This window comes from Cornus florida, unplaced genomic scaffold (genome assembly GCF_030987335.1).
Source record: "Cornus florida cultivar Cherokee Brave unplaced genomic scaffold, ASM3098733v1 CherokeeBrave_3.0.0_Hap2_Chr02, whole genome shotgun sequence".
Taxonomy (NCBI): domain Eukaryota; kingdom Viridiplantae; phylum Streptophyta; class Magnoliopsida; order Cornales; family Cornaceae; genus Cornus; species Cornus florida.
Window position 1 is genome coordinate 84,789,020 of NW_026775572.1, and position 13,112 is coordinate 84,802,131.

The 13,112-nt window shown below is 33.6% G+C and overlaps 1 long non-coding RNA gene across 1 annotated transcript; it reads left to right on the top strand.

Annotated features, from left to right (window-relative positions):
- Window positions 1-5,225: 5,225 nt before the first annotated feature.
- Window positions 5,226-8,136, top strand: LOC132288012 (uncharacterized). The gene is made up of 3 exons (XR_009473377.1): window positions 5,226-5,435; window positions 6,206-6,297; window positions 7,909-8,136. It is a non-coding gene; the product is annotated as an uncharacterized LOC132288012 (long non-coding RNA).
- The last annotated feature ends 4,976 nt before the right edge of the window (window positions 8,137-13,112 follow it).

Below are 13,112 nucleotides of genomic sequence, written 5' to 3' on the forward strand. Positions count from 1 at the left end.
TTAAACTATTTGTCATATTTGACATAACTGAGACTCGAACCTTCACATTATCAGCTGGATTAAAGCACTGCTTTGTTTTAGTGCCAATTTGGCAAAATTTTATGTTATTACAATATATAATATAGTAATTAACTTTTGTTAATCCGAAAATTATAATTAGATTAGACAACATGGTCAACCCCCTTCTAATAATTTATGTTGAACTTGTGTATACATTTGATTCATACATATAGAGATATGGTAATTTGTTGTGACTGGAATTTATTTTGTATACATTTGATTCATACATATAGAGATATAAGTAATGGTAATTAGTTGTATATAGGTGTGTTGAAATTCTTGATCCAATATAGTTAAGGGCAGGATAAGGATTCTCTCCTGCGCTGGAGAGGTCCTGCATCAAATCCAACCATGTGCAGGACCTCTCCAGTGCAGGAGAGGATTCTTGTCCTTAAGGGCATGTTAGTGAGAAATGAAAAGAACTCCACTAGCTCTGTTTTTTGAGGCTCCTCGAATTTTCATACTATTGAGTAGACGAAAGTGGCCTAGGGTTGGGTTTGTTGCTAAGTTGCATAATATTCTTAATAGATGTCGTTTACGTTTCGAGCATGTTTCTATTTTTGTTCAAATTTTTATTATTTATTATTTAATTCTGTCACTCTCTTGTTTTCACTCTCAAATTCATTCTCACTCCCGCTCTCACTTTATGTAATTTAGATTTATTATTATTATTATTATTTTTTGGTATATTACAAAAAAAAAAAAAAAAAATTGGACTTTTGTAGTCTATTTATTTAAAAGACTGAGTCAAACTCAACACTTTTTAAAGTCAACATTTTGACCAAAGTTTAATGTATGACATGAATTTTTAAGTGCGCATTTCTTTTTGTTCAATTAAAATCTTTTAACTACCCCTTTATAATTTTATTTCATGAGTACCATATTTGTACTTTGAGGTCCTACTTTTGTGTCACTAGGTACCACTTTCTGCAAATATGGGTACCAATTCTGTACACAATATAATTTTATTTTTTTATTTTTTTATTTTGTACATTTAATGGTATTGTAAAGTAGGTGACATGATATATATTACGTTGCATGAGTGTTGCATCTCGTGAAGAAGTTGCAATTCATTGTCACTTATTATACGCTTAGGTATCACATTTGTGCACGTATGTGCCACATTTGTGCAGCTTAGTACCATCTTTGTATAACTTGGACCAATATTTTGTGCACAACAATTTTAATACTAGTGACCAAGAAGAGAACTAATATTTTGATAACCTGTTATACTATAAATGCATGTTAGCACGTAGGAGTCTCACTATGACAACAGCTGTATGTCAGTATGTAAAAGTCTCATTATGACAACCGCTGATAAAAATTTACACATCCTTTTGATAATCGAGTGTTGAAACACGTAGTAGTACATTTGTACAATTAAGTACCACTTTTGTTCAACTAAGTACCATTTTTTCTACACGTGGGTATCACATTTGTAAAAAGAGGGCTAGTTAAGGGATTTTAGTTGAACAAAAAGAGGTACATTTAAGGAAATAACTAGTGCAAATTTATATCCATGTCAAGCTTTTGTCTAGGGGTGGCAATATTTGACACGGCAATGCTAACATAACACGAAATAAGAGGGTTTGGATTTAGGCTAATCGTGTTCATGTCGTAATCGTGTTGACACAGATTGACTTGTTAACTAAACATGTCGTGTTCGTGTTTGACCCTACTAACACGATTATGACACAATTAACTTGATTAACTAAACGTGTCATATTTGTGTAGAAAATGACCTATACATTTAGCTAAACGTGTAGAATAAATTAATGTGTCATGTTTATGTCAAAAATGACTTAAACGTGTCATTTCGTGTTGTATCAAGTCTTGACCCATTTATTAAATGGGTTACGCGTGTTATGTCATGTTACACGTATAATAATCATGTCGTATTCGTGTCAAGGGGTCTTGACACGATTAATAATTGTGTCAAGTTTGTGTCAACTCTAATCGTGTTGACACGAACACGACTCGTCAATACGAATTGCCACCCCTACTTTTGTCAAAGTCCATGACTTAAAAAAAGTGTTGCCTTTTACTTCATCTCTAGGTAAATAGACTCCCAAAATTTCACTTTTTTGTAATGATAGACATCCTATTTTTGCCCTCCCTTTTCAATACACCAACCTTTTAGACACTACAAAATAATGGCATTTCCATCTCCCGAGACCTTTTCTAAGTAGGACCCACTTATGATAGAAAACTGAAAACAGACAATCAGATCGTCCGATTGGATATTAGACTTCTCCATTACACTTATGACATCACATAACGACACAAAACACTTCGATCGACCTTGTCACATGTTTTCCGGCACCCAACTCGTTTGGTTTTGGATCACCCCATCCAAATGACTGGGATAAGTTATTCCACTTAGTATTTCTACCAAATTAAAAACCAACAGTATACTTATGAAATAGAATGTCGAGTTCTATTCGATCGAGCACGAATATTTATAATTATGAATACCAATAAATTTATATTTCCTATAGATTACATAGATCAGAATCCCATGATTTAACCAATATAGTATTATCAATATTATATGAATATCTTTTTTTTTTCCTCGCAAACATATAACATATTATAAAAATATAAAAGCAATACATGAGTCATCCCTTGCTAAGTCATGCAAGGCGGTGATCCTGACCACATACAAACTTATCAAAGTACAACTAAGCATACCCCCACAACATAATATGAAAAGGCAAATCCTTTATATTGTAGACCAACATTGTACTGACTAAGTAGAATGCCATGGATCTAGAAAAGGCAGAAAGCTAGGTACACGTGAACAAATAGTAACCCTAAAAGCATTGTTTGTCTATCACTCAAAATTGACCAAGTCATAAGTGCCTTTGACAAGTGCACAATACTTCTCATTGATAGAAGACAAGAAATGATCGCCAAAACCCAAGATGACAAGGACATGTTCGCTAGCGATACTTGAGCAGTGGAGACACCTATGGCTACAACAAACCGCCGCCAATCCCAGAAAGCATCAAAAATTCCATAAACCAAAAGCTTGCCCATTGTTGAAAGGTTTCTTATAACACCCATCTGTAGTTCACACTCCATGGTTTGGGAAGGAGACACATCACTATCTAGCAGTAGATCCGTTATGGAAACCCATAGAGAGGAAACACTCGGATGGAAAGAAACAAAGGAAGTTGGCAAGACCCACAACAACACAAATTGCAATTTAGCACCAAAAAGGAGAATAAAACAACCGTAACAATACCTGGATCAAAATGAAAGAAAGGCAAAGATGAACTTGCTGAAATTGCCGATGATAAAAATCGAGTAACGACACAACCCCCAGTAGAAAGTTAGTACCGGTGTAACCAAGCCGGTAAACCGATTTGATCTTCTATAGGTACATTGATGATAATAGGAGAAAACATGGAACCCAAACCAGAGAACTTGAGACTAGAGAAGGATAGAAAAACAAACTTGAAGTCCCAAAACGCGAGAAAACTCTGCACTTGCAGAGAAGCCTCTACACAAAGAGGAAACTAGTTAAACAAAGCCAACCACTTTTTTTTTTTTTTTTTTTTTAATATATGAATATCAATAAATTAGAATCTATAATAAATGTCATTAATGACTTTGTAGGCATATAACCCTAATAGAGATTAACTCCGGCGAACTAACAGTGAGTTCCAAGTCGTTGCTTGCAAACTCTGGTGACGGTGTGAACAACTCTAGACTTTGGCGAGCTCCTACCTAATGGTGAACAGAGAGAGAGAGCTTTGGTTTTCTAGGTAGATTTCAAAAGTCAGCAAAGCTTGGCCAAACCAGTATACAAAGCTACATGACACATCGACCTAACTTTAACAGCGAACTAACAGTAAGCTCCATGTTCATGCAACTCTGGTGACGACAACTGAATAGTGAAGTTCTACCATATAACACATGCACGCTTCTTTAGTGACAACTCAGTAAGCTCCGAGACCTGCATGTGACTTTGGCCAAACTAATCCTCAACAAGAAAGCTTATTCATCAGGGCAGCTAAGTTTAGACTGACCATTTTTCATTCCTACATACAAAGTTCAGGTGACCAAACTAGTGAACCTCTGTCCAAACTAGTTACAATTTGAGTGTTATTATTTGCCTATAAGCTGTGAAGACCCATTTGGAGTGCCTAGCAATAAAAAGCTGGCAATCTGAAGGTTTAACGAAAAGACTTCAGTTCTCAGGCTCAAACAGTGTGCATCATTGAAGACCAAGCACTGAGCATCATGGAAGATTGAGAATAGTATTACACTGTTCATCAAGTAAGGGATGTGAAGCTTCCTGTAATAACCCGGATTTTCCCGGATAATTCTTTTTCGTTGTCTTTTCCTTTTTGGGTTCGGTTTTTCATCACTTGATGTCGTCTCGAGTGCTCTGGAATGATTTCCGAGACTCTTTTCCTTGGATTGACAACTTCTTTTAGGGATTGTGTCATTTCTATATTTTATTTTTCTGAACACTATTCACATTTTGTCTTTTTCTCGTTTATCCTTTTTCCTTTCACAACTTCACTTTTTGTAGTCGGATTTGATTCCGGTTTTGCATGCATTCATGATATTTGATTTCCATGACAGTGGTATTTTTACTTTTCTAGAAAAGCATATTGATTTCTTACTTCCTTCATAAAGGGGCATTAATGTATACTTTAGTGTAATTCTTCTTAACTTGTGGGGTTTTAGTGTAATTAAATAAAGTAATTACTTTTCATCTTGGGGACCATTTTGTAATTAAATTTAGAAGATATTTTCAAAAAGGACCTTTTTACAATTTTTGAAAAGTGTGACAAGTGTCACACTCTCATTGGTCCACTTGTTGACATTTGTGTGGAAACACTTTGATGCATTGGATGATGACATTTGGAGGGTGAGGATTCACCCACTTGTTGGCCTAGGATTGGTGCACTTGTTGGCTTGGATGGTTGACAAGTGTAGGTGTGGGATTAAGCCTAGGAAGGAGCCATTGATTAGTGACAAGTGTAGGTTCACAATTTAGTCTTGCAAATATCTTTGAGCCACTTTGGGATTATGGTTTTAAAGGAGGGTATTTGTGCAATTGACCATAAATGTGTGTGTTGACCATGGTGTAGGATCACACAGTGAGTGGAAGATTTCTATTTACTCCACTCACATATTTTCACATTTCATATCTTTCTTCCTCACCACAAAACCTAGCCTCCATGGATGAAGCTTGAAGCTTTAGGCATTGACCTTGATCTTTGAGGCCCTTCCACTTACTTTAGACCATAAAGTTTGGAATACTTTTTGTTTCCCTCATCCTCCTCTTCAAAACCTTGAAGGATCTAGCCTAACTCCTAGTTTTGCTTTGGTATCTAGGGATTCAAAACTCTAGTGAGGTATTGATCTATTATTTTGAAGTATTTTTATGTCATTATTGAGTGTTTTACATGCATAGAAGAGAAAGACTTGTATTCTGCCCTTAAACTGTTTTAACTTGAAATAAATCTTGTCAAATTAAATATATAACATGAAAATATAATCAATTAGCCTCCATTTAGTTTTGGTTTCATGTAATTTGGATTTAAAATGAATTAGTTATGAATTTTTGAAGTTGTAAGCTAATTGCTGGAAATTTAAATATTTTCTTATCCGGTCCGGAAACGAATTTTTATATGGAGTTGTGGTGCTTCAATTACCTTGAAATTTTACTGGAACTTTCCCCATGGATTTTACACTACTTAGAATTTTTTCACAATTTTAGAGCATTTCTAAATTTTTTTAAAAATCTGAGACTATCTGCTGTCCATGTTTTTATTGTAGCTGGAAAACATATTTTTAGATGATTTATTTGACTAACCTTTAGACATTGGATCATGACTTAAATTTCCAGTTTTACACTCTCATATGTTTACTTCCAAAATAAATTAGGTTTGCCCAATTTGGATGTGAAATGAATTTTTCATGAATTTTCAAAGTTGGAAGTTACAGGCTGAAAATGTGTTTTCTGGGCAGAATTTGTTTCAAAGTTGTGGGTCAAAACTGTTTCAATTGGGAAAATATTTTGTTAAACTAAATTGATATTATCAAATTACAATGTTTAACCTTTCATTGAGCTTTAGATTCATTCAATTTGGATTAGAATTGAATTTTTTATGAATTTCCTAAGTTGAAGGTAACAAGCTGAAATATCTGTCTTGCGGACCAAAAATTTAGGGCGATTTCATTTCGGTGGTAATTGGGATTTTCATTCCAACTGAGGTAGGAAATGTTTTAGGATTTATATGTGTTGTATTGAATGTTTCTCATGATTATACAACTTATATGTATGCCTTGTATCAAATTTAGAAAGTTGATAATTTTTATTTCTTTGTATAAGATTTAAAATTCATGATGATATATAACTTTGATTTGAATTGTGGCATGCTAGAAAATCATGTTTTAATATGTTTGTTAACATATATTAAATTGGTATTGATTGAATAAAAATTGCATATTTTATTTAATATTTATCTTTTGTGAAAGATTAAATCCCATAGTCGTACCTTGCATGAAATTGACTTGTGATATGCTTTTAAATTATGTCTTGGCATGTTGTTTAACATACTTTAATTTGAGAGCATTTAGACAAGTATAAAAATCTAGAGATTTTAATTAAAATGATTAATTAAAATCTAATTAAGGGTTCCATTGGCTTAATTAAGTTTTTAACTTGATATTTATGATAACTATAACTTATGTTCTAGCATATGTTAATTTGGAACCATTTGATGTTGTTTTAGAAGTTAGAGATTTGATTATCATGATTTAATTAAATTTCACTTTATTGTTCTTATGGCCTAATCGAGTTTTGATGTGATGTATGTAATGACCATGCTATACTGTTTATCATGTATTAATTGGAGGCCATTTGATTGAGATTTGAAACCTAGGGAATTTAATTAGTTTATAGATTAAATTTCGTTTCTATGGTATTATTGATTAACTCATGTATTTGACATTGATAGTATGTTTAAAGCATGATTTTTGACTTATAATGAATTTATGAGTTTATGTTTTCAATATTGGATTATATTGTTATAGAGTGTAACGAATCGCACTTTGAAGATTCGACATTGTCATCCTATAGTAGTTGTGGATTTAGAGCATGTGTTGTATGGATACAATCTATTTGTGTATGGAAGGTGACTTAGTGCATTATATAAATTACGTATAAGTTGTGAACTTATTTGATTATTTTGGAGTCTTGGGACATTGGTACTGTGATATAGCTAAAGTTTGGCTTTAGTGCGGGAGGTATGAGTTCTCCCCAATTGAGATAGTGCGCATTAGGGTGGTCTTCCCAGCGGGTTAATGCCCGGAATAACCAATTTATTCTTGGTTTAGTCCGAGACGTGATGTCCAAGTCTTCCACTATTTGTTTTCGCATTCAATTCCAAGTTATCAATCATGTTTCTATTGTGACTGTGGTTTTAGCTATTGGCGATTTGATGTTGTTAAGTACATCCATACTAAATTGTTATATTTAGTTGATTTAGCATTTAGATTTCAAGTTGATAACTTTGAGAATCTATATGTAGTTGCTTTATGTAAGCGTGTTTCTATCTGGTTGCTTTGTGTAAGCATGTTATATCTTGTTGCTATGTGTAGCATGCTCTTGTGTTGTTGAAATTGCATAAAGGATGTGTTTTATGCTAGAAATGATCTTAGGTAGCTAGGATGCTTCCTGAGTCTCACCTTTGACATATACGTTAGGTGGAATGAACCACAATGATTAAATCAGGTACACTTGTAAAACGTAGGTCGATACATGCTCATTTCTTACGAGTAGCTTTATGTTACTCACCCCTACGATACTGGGGCATATTTCAGGTACAGGATACAAGATTGGAGATTGCAATTGCTTGGGTGATTTGCTAAGTTGAGCTTCTTTAGAAACATTCTTGTTCACATGCAAGTGTTAGCATGTTCATGATTTGTCTATGAAATGTAATTTTTCTAACTTGGAGGTCTGACATGTCAAATGTTGTAAATGAGTTGTAATAAGGCCATGGGCCATTGTAGCATGTTTAAAATATCATTTTACACTTGCGTGTATGTTCACATCATCACACAATAGCATATAATGCAATTTGATCATGCCATGGGGAGTCATTTTGATGCCTTAGGGATGACGTACATCTCTAGTGGCCACTTAGTTTCCTTCGTTTCTGCATTTCGGATCCGTTATCGGGTCATTCTTTTGGTTTATCACAGGACACACTGGGTTGAAAAATCTAGGGTCGTCATACTTCCTCTTTAGTTATAGGGATTTTTACATATAAATGTGCTTAGGGCTCCATATTTACTAAGTGGTTGAGTCAAAGTACCATAGTTTTAAAAAATGAGGTTGACTAAATTGATTATATGGCAGATGAATTTTTACTGTTTAAAATTTGTATTACCTAAAATGCCCTTCTTCCTATTTCCTGTGTTGCCTAAAATACTCTTGTCCATGTTCCAATACATTACCTATTGGAGCCCTAACCTCACCGAAATCTTATTCGTGCAAGAGCCATCTCTGTCTCTCTCCCTGCCCTAACCCTCACTCAAATCTCATTCGTGAAGAGCCCTTTCTCTCTCCCTCTCTCTCTGTAACAGCCATTTCACCCTCATTCATGCGCCCTCTCTCTCCCCCTCTCTGTAACAACGATTAACCCTTATTGGTGTGCCCTCTCTTTCCCCCTCTCTGTAACCCAGCGAAGCACTTTTCCCCTTCTCCCATTCATTTATTGTTGTTCTAGCATTGGTAAGTACTCTCTCTCTCTATGTCATTTATTTTTTAGATGATTAGTGTTATAATTTTTTATTTTTTTTCCCAATTGGATGTTTGATTTTTCATCTAGGGGTTTTTTTTTTTTTTTTTTTTTTTTTTTTTTTTTTTAAAGAGACAAGAGCTATATTATGCCCTCTAATTCTATATGTTTTTACTCTTTCTATACCAAATTTTTGATTCCACCACTCAAATATGCAGGTATTCTTTTAGCATTGTACCACAACAAAAATTCAAATTTTTTTTATTTATAATTTTTAATTATTAAACATACAGCTTTGTTGTCAAGGCCTTGATTCTCCTCTGGACTATATTCATCTGAACTTATGTCAACAAACTTGATTGATCCGTAGCGCTCATTCCGCTCCCTTAACATGTTGACTTGGTAATAGAATTAGGACAATACTTAGCTACTCATCGGTAAATAGCTCCACCCTACTCACTCCTTAGGTGTTCCAATAATAAAATAACACGCCACCTTTAAAAATAAAATCAGTAAAATAATAATAATAAAAAAAAAAGTCGGATTGACTCGTTTTAATTGGGTAATCACCCTTTCTCTTTTCTCTCTTTCTCTCTCATACTTCCCAAACCCATGCCCTCCTTTCACTTCATTGTACATGCCTGGTAGCTCCCCCGATTGGGATTGCTTTCTTGAATTGATTATTTTTTAGATGATTGGTTCATTTTTGTCATGGGATTGAAAATCGGTACACCCACTACCGTGATGAAAGAAAGAGAATGATTGGTTGACTCTGGTTTAGATTGGCTACGATCGAAGGTGGATAGGGTTTCTTTAGTCAAGCTGTCTGAAAGGTGGTTATCCCCCCTATAGGCACTTTTCTTAACTACCATGAATGAATTGATGATCTTTCTCTAGAAGGCCAAGAAGCAGACCTATACCTTTCATCGAGGGCGAGGGTTTGGGAAGTATGAAAGAGAGAGGGAGGAGAGAAAGGGTAAGTAAAACGGGTCGATCCAACATTTTTCTTTTTTATTTATTTATTTTTTATTTTGCTGATTTTATTTTTAAAATTAACGTGTAATTTTGTTATTAGAACACCTAAGGAGTGAGTAGGGTGAAGCTACTCACCGTTGAGTAGCTAAGCATTGTTCATATAATTATATAAATATTTTTTCAAATTAACACCAATTCATGAATAACAGTAAGATGGAATCAAATTAAAAACTTGAAAATAAAATGTAAAATGCAAACCTCGCGCATGCAAAATGGGCAATCACAGTCATAAAACATCTTAACCTTCCAATTTGGAGACGATTGTTCATCATCATCTTCTTTCTTGGGAGCTACAACTTCCACAGTTGGTTCATGTATTGCGCGAATTGAATATTTATATTCTGCAACAAGGAAACAAAAAAACTCAATAGCCCCAATATAAAGCAAAATTCATATTATTCTTTCCCTACTAGAATTAAAAGCTAATTTTAAAAATATTAATATCATAATACCAAATACATTTATCAAAACCACAAAACAACATATTTAATACCAAATCACTAGAATTAGAGTGAGTAATGTAGAGAAAATATAGAAATGAATATATATATATATATATATATATATATATATATATATATGACACAATTGTAACCTAAAATGAAAATTATAGGTGTAGTATATATGTGTGTGTGTATTACCTATTTGGAAATTGGGATTATATGAGAGGCTTCTATGAAGAAGAGGGTGTGAAGAAGAGGCATGGTGTCTAGTTCTGAGATAGCGAGGGATAGAGAGAAGAATTGGGTTTGCTTGTCTTCCAATTGAGGCTAACCCTCTCAATGCCATTCTGTTGAATCTAGAGAGAGAGAGAGTGGTGTGTTTCTAACTTTTTGTTATAAACGGTTCTGTATACGTGGCAGCACAGTTTTCACCCAAAATAAAAAAATAATAAAAATCATTAAACAAAAATTCAACCGATACAAATCACTTAATATTTCTGGTTTTGTGTATTGATTATGTTCACAATTATAATTGAATTATACCTAAATAATCTTCTATTCAGGGATAGTTGTGGTGCTTTCATGTTGGAGTTAATGGAGAAATGGGATGGTTCACTCGATCAACCAAAAGAGAAGGTGAAATGGAAAAATCTATTTTTTACGTGGGTCTTATTTATTTTTTTAAATGATGTTTCTGATTTTGAATCTTAATAAAAAAGAAATAAATAAAATAAAAATCCCATTTTTTTCTTTAACAACTAAATGTGCTTCATGAAATGTCAAGTCAGTAAGCCACAATCTTTTAAGCCAGGGTCTGAGTAAATATGATTGTACATTGATAGATGCTACTTATGAGTTAAAGGTCATTGGAGATTGACTAAACCTGGAAAAGAAAAATGATCAATTTTTTGGAATTGATATGACAATTATTGAGAGAAATAAATTATATTCTTCACAATAACCATCTGCTAAAATTTGATCCATTAAAATGGAGTTTTTTTAGAACTTGACAAGGCTCTTAATGGCCTTGTGGTGGTCAAGATTTTTCTCAAAATACGTCTACACACCAACAATCTCTTTCCCGAAACATCACACTAAAATGGAGTTTTTTTAGAGAGGGAAGATCTTTGGCTTTCATCAATGGTTATTCTATTTTACTAGGTTGTTACTCTCATATTATTCATCTTGTTTTCCCTTATAAATTATTATGTGCTTGGTTTAATGAATTCTATTTAATCATGTTAATTTTTTCATGTTAATGTACCCTTTTAAGAATTCCTCTTTTTTCCATTTAAATGATTACGATGTTGTTTGGCACAAACATATTTTAGTCTTCTGATAATTAATCAAGGATGTTTTATGGTTATTTTCTGAAACTTCTAGGTTTAAAAGCATCAAGATATATATGGCTTAAATTTGCTTTAGTGACACTTTGATTAAGATTTAAGGGTATGTTTTGACATAGGACTATAGTTAAATGTGAATCTAAACTTTAGGAGTGTGGAAATGACGGAATATTAAAAACTGACAGCGTGGAGATATCGAACAGTGACCGTTTTGTAATCTAAATTAGTCATTACTAAGGGAAGAGGGGAATCTTAAATTTGCATTTGGAATGTTTGCATTTGAAAACATACCCTTAAAGCATCAAGATATATATGGCTTAAATTTGCTTTCATGACACTTTAATTAAGATTTAAGGGTACGTTTTCACATAAGACTATAGTTAAATGTGAATCTAAACTTTATTGTGTGGAAATGAAGGAATACTGAAAACTGACAGCATGGAAATATCAAATAGTGACCGTTTTGCAATCCTAAATTAGTCATTACTACGAGAAGGGGGGAATCTTAAATTTGCAATTGGAATGTTTGCATTTGAAAACATACCAATATGCATCCAGTACTCGACAATCAACCAATGTGCACACATTTTTTGTTCTATTAAAATGCAGTGTCTTGCTCAATCTAGCACTAAGGCTATGTACAAAGCTCTCTCCTATGTCCCACGTGAATCTCCTAAGTATTGTGTGATTATTTCCCAGCACCCATTTGCTGTATATTGACAATATGGGGGCCATTTAATTGGCTGCTACAATATTCATACACATACAAATCATATAGAGGTATTCCACAAACTGTCCCACACTAGTTGTCTCTCTGTCCTTTCTGGAATATCCCAAAATAATGTTTACTTTCAAAATAATAAATGACTTTACAAAATTTTCCTTAGAATTAAAAATTCCTTATGGTTTGAAAATTACTTTCGGAATTTTAGAAAAAAAAAGATGCGTGCCCTATAAAAGCTTGGAATCACTAAAAAGGGACAACTATTTTGGGACATGGAGTTCTTTGCTATTATTAGATTTGTTATTGCTTTGTTTATGTTCTGTCTCTGTGCTCATCTGACTAAATTGCTGACATATTTACCAAGGATGAAGCTACCTGTGTATGCAATATTTCACATATAAAAGTTTAGTATCACCAAGATTTTGTCTAATTTCAATATTGTGTAACGGTGGTGAAAAAGTTTTCTTTAACAAATATATAATTTCTGCACCACTAGATTCCTATTTACACTTATATATATTCACGTATGAAGTTCATTTCCCTATCCTATACTTATGAAAAGAAATTACCTGATTTATTGTACAAGTGGACGTTGACAGGTTTTTTTTCCTATTTAGTACTCACACACACTTGTCTCTTTTGAGAATTGAACCCCTAACCTCCTTTTGGGAAGTAAGAGGCTGACACTGCTAGGCCACTAGCCCATTGGTGATGTTGACAGGTTACGTGCAAC